This window comes from Rhododendron vialii, chromosome 7a (genome assembly GCF_030253575.1).
Source record: "Rhododendron vialii isolate Sample 1 chromosome 7a, ASM3025357v1".
NCBI classification, from domain to species: domain Eukaryota; kingdom Viridiplantae; phylum Streptophyta; class Magnoliopsida; order Ericales; family Ericaceae; genus Rhododendron; species Rhododendron vialii.
This window is the reverse complement of record NC_080563.1, coordinates 21,844,252-21,856,385: the sequence shown is the minus strand read 5'-3', so window position 1 is coordinate 21,856,385 and position 12,134 is coordinate 21,844,252.

Sequence of the window (12,134 nt, the reverse complement as noted above, 5' to 3'; positions counted from 1 at the left end):
AACTCTTCCATGGAAGAGTTTTTGAGGAAATCTGAACTGTTGATTTTTTGAATGGACGATCCCTATCTAGACCATCTTGTCCGGTCCAAACCTTTGGAACATTTGATGACAGAAGAATTAAAATATACAACATATTAGTCTAAAGTCCAAATGAAATAACCCCATAGGAGTTTTAGTACAGCCTAAGTTTCTGTGATGTGTATAGTCCATTAATAAAAATATTTTAGAGTCTAGAGTCCGTGAAAAGACAAAATTGCCATTAATGAGACAAGAGCTTTGTTTGACTTTTCATTTAAATTGTCTTAAATGAGACAATGGCCTTATTTGGCTAACACAAAATGTCTTTTCATGTTTTTCGATTTTGTTGTACTTTCAAAGGGTATCCAGGACTTTAGGCACTTTTATAGAGTACCCTAAGATTTTAGATACTTTCATAGGGTTTTAGGATGCACTTATTATATGGTTTTAGCGGTTTAGGCACTTTCATAGGGTATCCTAGAGTTTTAGGCACTTTCATATATAGGGTACCCTATGGTTTTAGGCACTTTTATAGGGTACCCTAGAGTTTTAGTGTAACACCCTTTATATTTGAGGTGCTTAAATATTATACTCTAATAACCTAAGAGGGTAAAATGCATTTTTTTAAGAGTTGTGCATGTGTGCCGTGTGTTGGTGAGATGTGTGTGAGGTGTATCTCATAAAAAAAAAAAAAAAAAAAAAAAGAAAATCCATTGGGGGGGGGGGGTGTTTGTTTCTACGTTAGAGAGAGAGAGAGAGAGAGAGACAGAGAGAGAGAGAGAGAGAGAGAGAGAGAGAGAAGCCGTGGAGAAGAAGACGAAAGAAGGAGAGAGGAGAAATTAGGGTTGGTTGAATTGAAGCTTAATTAGGTAAATTTCATCTCTTTAAGTACTGAATTTCATATTTCCCATGTTAGGTCTCATGTTCTGCATCTTATATGCACTGAATTGAATCCATGTGAGAGGGATTTTGAGGTTGGAGTTGAGTTTTATTCCAGAAAATTTGTGCATCATATGAATATGCATAACTGTGTTGTGAGCAAAGTTGAATTTGTCCTATTTTTGACGAATTTTTCTCATTGACACACCGGCCATGTTATTTTTTGATAATTTTACTGGAGATGTCTCTATGTGTTTAGTTTGTGCTATAAAAATTTCAGAATTTTCTGAGAAGTGTGAAAAAAGATAAAAATCATAAACTAAGCTTTGGCCAGATTGTTGGTTTTGTACAAATAGCTTACAGATCTTTGTTATGCATCATTTTTTTACAGTTAAACAATCTTCTTGAATATGAGTCCTTATGAGTCTTAAAGATTGATAAGTTAATGATATTTTAGCGTTAGAATTACTGAAAAGTATGAAGTATTCAATTTTTAATGAATTTTTAAACACGGACTGTTCTGCTGGAAATTGTGCTTCACTGCACAGGATTTCTAAGTTTGGAGGTGATTTTGACTAGGTTCTTTTATTGTGAAAAATCTAGAAAAAAATCAGGAATGAACTTTGATGAGTGATAATGGTGTGTTACAAATTTGGGATTTATTGGATGCATATTCTGAGTTTGGCGGATTTTACAAGTTGGTGTGTCCCTGCTGAGTTTTGTATTTGCTGCACTAACACATTTTTGGAAAATGGTCATATCTTTTAGCTCGGGTATCAGGTTAGCGCACGGATTGTTGATTCTAAAACCAAACTCGTATGTCTTTCGGAATATGTGAAGGTTGTGGCTTAGTTTGTACCAGGTTAAATCAGTTTTTGATTTGCAGTTGATAGACATGCAGAATCTGTGATTTTGGACAGATTTTTTTGTAACTTTGGACCAACATAACTTTGTCGTCCGGACTCCGTTTTTAACAAATTTTATATCAAAATTCATCTACCGGAGGTGTATTTTCTAATGGTGGTGGTCTCATGACCTGGTTCTAAACCAATAAGAAGTTATGGTCGAAATACGACAGGATGGTCATGGTTTTCAAACCGATTTTAAGAGTTATGTCATATTTATACTCTTACGTTTGATTAGGGACACTTCTAAACCTTTGAGATGGACATACTTGTACGTATTAAGCATCGTTAATCTATTGTTGGTGTTATAGATTATTTTCAGGAGTTGGTTGTAACGTTTAAGCATTCAATAAACTGATATAGTTAGCTCGTGGTTAGGTAACAAGCCGGTCAATTGGGGATGTTCCGAAACCGTAAGTTTGGCATACCTCGGTCGATCCAAGATGAGTGTGTCTGATATGGTTTTTCCCAATAAAATGTTGCTGTGGTGGTGAGTGTATATATTGCTAATCGAAGTAAGCTTTCGATATGGTGATCTTTAATGAGATGTTGCTGTAATGGGAAGTGTATATCATGCTATTGTTGTTTAGCTTTTGATACGTTAGGAATGTTCGCGTGTGAGGCACACCATGTCGTAAGCCATATCGCTTATTTAACGATGGTTGGGAGCATGATGTGTGGGACATGAGATTCGGTTGTGATACAAGGTGAGTGTTTGATTCATAGATATTGTTCTATATTTAATTGAACTTGATTGTTGGCTTAGTGCCCTGTGATTGGCTTTATGCCAAAAGGCTATTATGCCTTAAATTATTGGCTTTGTGCCCGGTGATTGACTTTATGCCAAAAGGCTTAGTGCCTTAAATTATTGGTTGTGTGCCCGGTGATTGACTTAATGCCAAAAGGCTTTAATGCCTTAAGTTATTGGTTGTGTGCCCGGTGATTAGCTTAATGCCAAAAGGCTTATGCTTTAAATTATTGGCTTTGTGCCCGGTGTTGCTCTTAATTTCTCAATAAACTGTTGACAAGTTGAGATTATCTTTTAGCTGTTGGATATTACTGTTGTGTTGTATTTGGAGGATGTGGTGATTATATCTGTTATGTACATTTGAGTATCTCAGTTATGTTGGAAATTTATATTCTTATTGTTATTCATTCGGTTGTTGCTATATTTTATTGAGCATTTCTATATCTCACACACTCTGGCTTTCCTTTTTGGTTTGCCAGGTAGCAGGTCGCGTTGAGTGGGTCTACTACCAGTCATCGTATTGAGAAGTGTTTGGGCTAGCATTGAATGATGTGGATGAGCGAGTTGGTTGTAGGTAGTGAACTAAAAAGTTGATTTATATAAGTTATAAATTAGTCGTCGGTGGATGTGTTGAAGTATAGATTTTTTTTAAAGTATTTGTAAAACTATATTGTTGTTTAGTTGTGCAAGGTCGTGGTTGGTTGGTCGATGCGTCGACTCATTTTTATGTTAAGGTGATAAGTCGTCCACTGAGTGTTTATTCTGACAGGATGTGAGGTGCGGTTTGGTTTTATGTGTGGAACGCCACGTGGTCGCGCCGACTCGGGCCCACTTTGGGTGCTGTTTGCGGGGCGGGGCGTGACAGCTTGGTATCAGAGCTAGTACGATCTAGTCTCTGTGTTGAGAGTCGATTGGGGGTTTGGTAGTGGACCATATGGTGTTGTGTCTGTCGAGTAAGAGTTAGTGGGTAACTAACGTGTCCGTATTTAATACTTAGCACTATGTTGTTAGTGGTGGTTTGAATTGTTGAAACAGGTTATTGATATGGCTTAGTTCATGGAGCAGCAAATGGTAATTATTCCATGGCATATTGCGCTAGCACTGGCAGTGTCTTATGTGGGCCGTGTTCTATGTGTTAGAAGTAAATGGACCGAAGCGTTCATGGCGCTATGGAGAGTATGTGCTAATGCGTGTCAAGGAGCCCAGGCTTTGCTGGATATCGTGATAGGTATTTTCAATATTGAATGACGTTGGGTGTAGGTAATAGTAGATGTGTGGTTAAACTTAATCACTCTGTTATCAATGCTTAATATGCACTTAGAGTAATTTTATGCTTTTGTAAGATGTGATTTATGTTGTAGTGAAAAGGTTGTGTTGTCATGTGGTGTGTCAACCTTGCTATATTGTAAGTTAGTGGTGTGGAGACTCTTGGAAGTTAGGGTTTACAGATTAGTGAGGGCCAATCTTGAATTTGAAATATTTTCATCAAATTTGTAGGTTTTGTGGTGAATTTGAGGAGACATTGAAAAATCGGTGTGTGCCTTTAGAAGCTATATTGCTTCATTGATATGTGGTTGGGTACGCGCCTAGTATGTGCACACAAAGGAGGTGACACTCACATAGAGATATATGTATTGCTAGATACAAGGTTGGAGATGGTTGTTATCCATCCGTTATGTGGGAAGTATTAACTGTTATAGAAGTTAAAAACTTTTGAAGTGCGTTGAGCGGGTGTGGAGAACGTTAAACTTTCTTAAAAAAAAGAAAAAAAGAATTGTAGGTATGTACACACTTAGTGTAGTAGTATTTTTGGGCATAGTGCTTAATGAAATGATGTGGGGTTGTAAATACTTTCATTTAGTTGAAAGGATCAAATAAGGTGGAAGTTTAGAATCTTACAGATGACGAGTTCGTGTTGCGTTGAGTTGGGTGTATTCGGTAACGTTATAATGTTACTTATGGGAATTCGAATAAGTAGAGATGTGTATCTATGTACTACTTGCATCTGGTTATGGTTCTTAAGTGACATGTAAGGTATTGAGTATGTGGATACATGTGGTGTGAGTACGTAGGTGTAGGTGTTATAAGTTGATGAATGTAGATGTAAAATATAAGTGTTATAGTTTGATATTATGTGAAGATGGTTTTATTCACTTTATGTGAATTGTTATATGATTTTGGTTATCTATGGGGAATAAGTATGGGTGAGTATTTCTATGTTTTATTACATGTATGGATGAGTTGGGAAAGTTTAGTGAGTTAGTTGCAGAATGTAGCCTTCATGGGTGAGATGGTTTGCCTAACAGTTGGAATGGTGAGTTGGAAGGAGTTGAGAGTCGCGTTAAGGGCGGCGAGAGTTAGTTGGAAGATGAGAGTAGATACAAATGGTAACTGTAGATGTCTGGATTTTAAAAAGGGGGAGCTGTGTTTTAGGCTGTAATTTGTTTAGCGGGGTTTGAATGGTGCAAGTTAGAGTGGTATAAGTTTGACTGTGATTGAATAGTGTTGAGAAAGTGGGCAATGTCTATAAGCAGTTGCAAGGGTCAGATGAAAAATGGGTTAACTCCATGGAAGTGAAACTGGAACAAAGTGCAGATGATCTTGAAAACCATTATGAGAGAATGGGACAGGTATAGCTTTTATTTGTTATTTGATTTGATAACATGATCATGCATTGTGGCTTCGTGTCAGAGTTAGTACAGTCGACTGGAGTGTCAGTGGTGTTGTGATGAAATAGACAACATGCCTATCAAATCACGACACGTCTTGCATATTGTCATATTTGCATATCATCAATGATATATATGTTGTGGAGTAATCTTGCTTTGAAGGGACACGTTACAACAAAACTGAGTTCAGATTTCTGAAGCGAAATTCAGGGATGGTATGGCGTTGACAGTGAGACATGGAATAGTGTTGGGATTTTTGATTCTGATAGAGTAATGGATTCATCTAAAGGATGGTAAGACAAGTGACATGGTACAATTAGACGTTTGAAATGTCAGGGTGGATGATGTTAGGGTCTATGAGAGAGTGCATAGAGAAAGTGGGTTAAATGAATCACAAATGGTTGCTGAGATCAGAGGAGAAATCTTAAGTGATAATTAAACTACTGTGGCAACAGGTTTTGTGATGGATTGATGGTTAGGAACTTAAGTGGGTTGTCGATTCGTATTAATATGCGTTGAGTTGGATTGTATACTAGTAGTATATACAAAATTTCTTGAGGTTTTGTTTGTGTGGGATAGATGTGATTGTTTTGGTGTACCTGAGTGATAAAATGGTTATAGCATGATTATATAATACACATATAATGTTGTTTTGAGATTGGTGTTTGTTGGAAAACCAAGTAGCGATAATGTGCTAGTTGATAATACGAGGTTAAAATTACTTTTCTAAAAGGTAATACTCGTGCATTGAGAATGCGTGTTGATGTGGTGGCCACGGTGGATTAAAAATTTGGTACCGTGATGTAAGTTGAGGGCCACAGGTTTTTTTTTTTGAGAGGACGAATTGGTATTGTGTTAGTACCTGCGAGACTCATATAATTATTTTTGTTGAAAGTCAATTTGAAACAAGGAAGTTTTGAAAATATAAATCAAAAGGGTGTTATTTTTCTATTTGTTTTGTGTGATAAAGACATGGTTAACAAAGAAGAGGTCTGGTTGAAGATGAAGGTGAATGAGAGTGGATTACAACAGTGTGTTTGAAAGAGTGGCTAGTTTGAGGTTTTGTCTGTATGCATTGTCTTTTGAAAAGTGCTGCACATATCAAGGTGTTATGAAGTTGTGTAGTTAACGATTTATTTGTTTATGATGATGGTGTTGCTAGGATTGGTCATTTGACAGGATTGTTTTGATAACCTATTGGTTTTGGTTGTCGCTGGTAGCTCTAATTTCGGGGATGAAATCTTCTAAGAGGGGGAAGGTGTAACACCCTTTATATTTGAGGTGCTTAAATGTTATACTCTAATAACCTAAAGGGGTAAAATGCATTTTTTTAAGAGATGTGCATGTGTGCCGTGTGTTGGTGAGGTGTATCTCATAAAAAAAAAAAAAAACCCATCAGGGGGGTTTGTTTCAACGTTAGAGAGAGAGAGAGAGAGAGAGAGAGAGAAAGAGAGAGAGAGAGAGAGAGAGAGAGAGAGAGAGAGAGCAGCCGTGGAGAAGAAGAAGAAAGAATGAGAGAAAGGAGAAATTAGGGTTGGTTAAATTGAAGCTTAATTAGGTAAATTTCATCTATTTAAGTGCTGAATTTCATATTTCCCATGCTAGGTCTCATGTTCTGCATCTTATATGCACTGAATTGAATCCATGGGAGAGGGTTTTTGAGGTTGGAGTTGAGTTTTATCCCAAAAAATTCGTGCATCATATGAATATGCATAACTATGTTGTGAGCAAAGTTGAATCTGTCTTGTTTTTGATGAATTTTTCTCATTGACAAACTGACCATGTTATTTTCTGATAATTTTACTGGAGATGTCTCTATGTGTTTAGCTTGTGCTGTAAAAATTTCAAAATTTTCTGAGAAGTGTGGAAAAGGATAAAAATCATAAACTAAGCTATGGTCAGATTGCTGGTTTTGTGTAAACAGCTTACAGATCTTTGTTATGCATCATTTTTTTATAATTAAACAATCTTCCTGATTATGAGTTCTTATGAGTCTTAAAGATTGATAAGTTGATGATATTTTGGCGTTAGAATTACTGAAAAGTATGAAGTATTCGATTTTTAATGAATTTTTGAACACGGACTGTTCTGCTGGAAATTGTGCTTCACTACACAGGATTTCTGAGTTTGGAGGTTATTTTGACTAGGTTCTTTTATTGTGAAAAATCTGGAAAAAAAAAAAATCAGGAAATGAACTTTGATGAGTGATAATGGTGTGTACCAAATTTGGGATTTATTGGATGCATATTCTGAGTTTGGCGGATTTTACAAGTTGGTGTGTCCCTGCTGAGTTTTGTATTTGCTGCACCGACACATTTTGGAAAAATGGTCATATCTTTTAGCTCGGGTATCGGGTTAGCGCATGGGTTGTTGATTCTAAAACTAGACTTGTATATCTTTCAGAATATGTTAAGGTTGTGGCTTAGTTTGTACCAGGTTAAATCAGTTTTTGATTTGAAGTTGATAGACGTGCAGAATCTGTGATTTTGGACGATTTTTGTGTAATTTTGGACGAGCATAACTTTGTCGTCCGGACTTCGTTTTTAACAAATTTTATATCAAAATTCATGTACCGGAGGTGTTTTTTGTAACGGTGGTGGTCTCATGACCTGGTTCTAAACCAATAAGAAGTTATGGTTGAAATATGACAGGATGGTCATGGTTTTCAAACTGATTTTAAGAGTTATGTCATATTTATACTCTTACGTTTGATTAGGGACACTTCTAAACCTTTGAGATGGACATACTTGTATGTATTAAGTATCGTTAATCTATTATTGGTGTTATAGATTATTTTCAGGAGTTGGTTGTAACGTTTAAGCATTCAATAAATTGAAATAGTTAGCTTGTGGTTAGGTAACAAGCCAGTCAATTGAGGAGGTTCCGAAACCGTAAGTTTGGCATACCTCGGTTGATCCAAGGTGAGTGTGTCTGATATGGTTTTTCCCAATAAAATGTTGCTGTGGTGGTGAGTGTATATATTGCTAAGTAAGCTTTTGATATGGTGATCTTTAATGAGATGTTGCTGTAATAGTAAGTGTATATCATGCTATTGTTATTTAGCTTTTGATATGTTGGGAATGTTCGCGTGTGAGGCACACCATGTCGTAAGCCATATCGCTTATTTAACGATGGTTGGGAGCATGATGTGTGGGACACGAGATTCGGTTGTGATACAAGATGAGTGTTTGATTCATAGATGTTGTTCTATATTGAATTGAACTTGATTGTTGGCTTAGTGCCCGGTGATTGGCTTTATGCCAAAAGACTTATGCTTTAAATTATTGACTGTGTGCTCGGTGTTGCTCTTAATTTCTCGATAAACTGTTAACAAGTTGAGATTATCTTTTAGCTATTGGATATTACTGTTGTGTTGTATTTGGAGGATGTGGTGATTATATCTGTTATGTACATTTGAGTATCTCAGTTATGTTGGGAATTTATATTCTTATTGTTATTCATTCGGTTGTTGCTATATTTTGTTGAGCATTTCTATATCTTACACACTCTGGCTTTCCTTTTTGGTCTGCCAGGTAGCAAGTTGCGTTGGGTGGGTCTACTACTAGTCATCGTATTGAGAAGTGTTTGGGCTAGCATTGAATGATGTAGATGAGCGAGTTGGTTGTAGGTAGTGAACTAAAAAGTTGATTTATATAAGTTATAAATTAGTCGTCGGTGGATGTGTTGAAGTATAGATTTTTTTTAAAGTATTTGTAAAACTATATTGTTGTTTAGTTGTGCGAGGTCGTGGTTGGTTGGTCGATACGTCGACTCATTTTTATGTTACGGTGATAAGTCTTCAGCTGGGTGTTTATTTTGACAGGATGTGAGGTGCGGTTTGGTTTTATGTGTGGAACGCCACGTGGTCGCGTCAACTCGGGCCCACTTTGGGTGCCGTTTGCGGGGCGAGGCGTGACATTTAGGCACTTTCAACGCCGGTCAACATTGGTCAACCTTGATCAACGCCAATCAATGCCGGTCAACATTGGTCAACGCCAATCAACATTGGTCAACGCCGATCAACATTGGTCAATACCGGTCAACTTTGAGAGAGATTTTTTTGTAAATCCTAGACATATTGTACTTTAGAATTTACGGAAAAATATTTATATCCTTATTATAGCAAAAACTCCTATACTATGGCCTACTCAATTTGCCCTTAAAATACAATCATGAGATAAAATAACCAACTTCCATTGTCTATCTATCTCTCTCTCTCTCTAAATAAATAAAGGACAAACCATACAATTGCATCAATTTTTTTTTAGGCAAAATACTGATTACCTCAATGAGTTTTGCCTGTTTGGCAGCTGAACCCCTGAGGTTCACTAATGACCACATCGCCCACCTGTGTGGTTTTGAAGTAAAGTGCAATCGTTAGATTTTTCGTCTAAATTAATTTACGAAAAGTAGAGTATGTATGGAAAAAAATAATAGGTAAAATCAAAATTAACTGTAAAATGACCTATAATTTTTCCTCATCTTCTTCCCTAAACAAACTCCACACTTTGCTTGACCATCTTCTACCTTCTGAAACCGTAGATCTAACTTGCGCGAGTTCCGTTCTCACGCTCCAAATTGAAACAGCACGTGCTCCTCCCTCCGGCAACGGAACACAATAGCGATGGCAACCCAAAGATCGTCTCCTGAATAAGCACAAAACCAAAAGCCCAAAACTAATTTTCGAGCAACTTCGTTTTTTGACAAGAACGAAGTGGTCAATGGCGGCTTAACGGTGCATTCTGACCACCTTTTAATTGGACGGCGACTGAAAAGCCTCCACTCAGATCGTCTCCACGAGACACAAAATACCCTCTGCTAAAACCAAACTTCGGAGCAACTTCTATTGTCACCAATAATGACCAGAATTGTCTCGTGATACGACATAACGAGCGGGGGCTTAAACAACACGTGCAAGCTACTCCTTGGTGGGACGGAGACGGGAAAGGTGGCGTTGCGATCGTCTCTTTACTACCAACAAAACACAGTACTCAAAATGGCAATTGTTCGCGTGTCGTGATATCGGAAGCCGTCGGAAATGTGACATGCATAGACGAAGGAGGAAGGCGATTGAAGTTTCGGAGAAATTTCTATACTTAGCTTTTCTTTTAAAAAATGGGTAGATTTGAGAAGAGAGATTGGGGCCAGGCACCATTTGGTGAGAGAGAGATGGGTCACACAGAGAGAAATGGGTCGTGCTCTGCGTAATCTATGCAATAGATGCGAGGGAATGGAGGAGAGAGAGAAGTAAGGGCAGAGAATGGGTAGGCCCCCTTATTGAAGAAAGGGTAGTGTGGTCTTTTTATTTTTGCTGTTACCGGAGTTAGGAGTTGCATTTTACTTCAAAATCACAGGTGGACGATATGGTAATTAATGAACCTCGGAGGGGTCATTTGCCAAACGGACAAACTTCAGGAAGATAATTCGTACTGTCTTTTTTTTTGATAGACATACAAAGATTACGATTCCCTATGAGGAGATTAGCTATCAAACATCATCTCATCTTGTGAGGTATGCAAGTTGATCTTAAATACGCAGCCTTTGTCTCTGTGATCCTGAATTCCATTCCCATCTCTTTTTTCCATGTCGTTATGCTCAGCATGTTTGGTCCTATATCTTGGCACAAAATGGAGTCAGTAATGGTCCAATAGATTTGCCTGGGGTTTTGTCTTGGATACAGCAACATAGGATGGGTTTGGTCTTGGATGCAGCAGCAAATCGTCTTTGGCAGCCACAGTTTACTGGTTGTGGAGAGAACGAAATTTGCGTGTGTTTCAGCTTAAAGGTATGGATTGTTCTCTTTCGCAGCCGTCTATCATTGAGGATATCCGTGCTTGTATCAGCTCAAGGAGAGGGATTCGTGCTTCTGCCCAGAATCTCTCAATTGTGACATCTTGGAGAATTCCCAGAAATGTTTTTTCCCCCAAGTGTTTTGGGCAGTAGTTGCAGTTGTTTGTTTTAGTTGCTGTTGTTGTTTGCCAGTTTTTTTCTTGGCTTGTAATTCCTTTTAAGGACTAGATTCTTATGTTTGTAGTTTGTTTGCGCTTATAAAGTTCACAATTTACCCTCCAAAAAAACATAACGAAGATACCTCATCCGGCCAGTTCCAATGGTCTTCCTTAGAATTACCTTCACACTTACGTTATCTGAGTCCACAATTAACTAATGCAATCACAAATCAACAATTATTACGTACCATGATGCCTGTTGATTTTTCTAAAAAGTAGAGGCAGATCATGATATTCTTCACCTCTCTCTATCTATCTGTAGCTAGTTAGATTTTTTTTCCCTATGATTTTTGGTAACTATCTCTAGAGAAATTGAAATTAAGAGTTGAGTTTTCTATCTAGCTACGACGAAAAATTCAAGAACTTGTTATGCAAACAGGTATTAGATGAAGAACTAACTTAATAGTTACGTGACAACTTTGTCGCTCAATTTTCTTTCTCTTGTTGGAGTGGTATAGACATTTACTAGGTCTAGCTTAGAACCTGAGGCAATTATAGTGGCGCCTGGATCAAGTCGTCATTCATTTTATGAAAAACAAAATTTGTAGCTTTTCTTTGTTTAATTTTTGTTTTTCAATTCTTTTCGATCGGGTTAGGTTTGGCACCACCCTAGTTCAAATCGAGGCAGGGCCTTGGCCCTATAGTCCCGGTGCTATCTCGGGTATGATAGTCATAACTTCTCAGCTAAGACCATAAGAAAAAAGACCATAAATGATGTGCAATTTTTGATGAGAAAATTCAACAAGGATAAATAATAAGGGTTAAAAAATGTTGATACACAAATTGAAATTCAAATCACAAATTTAGGAATACAACACCTACTGTAGGGGTTCGATTTGGAGGGACCTCGACCTGAGTTAGTTTTCCTCTTCTGTTGCTCCGTTCACCCGCCTCTGAACCTGCAACA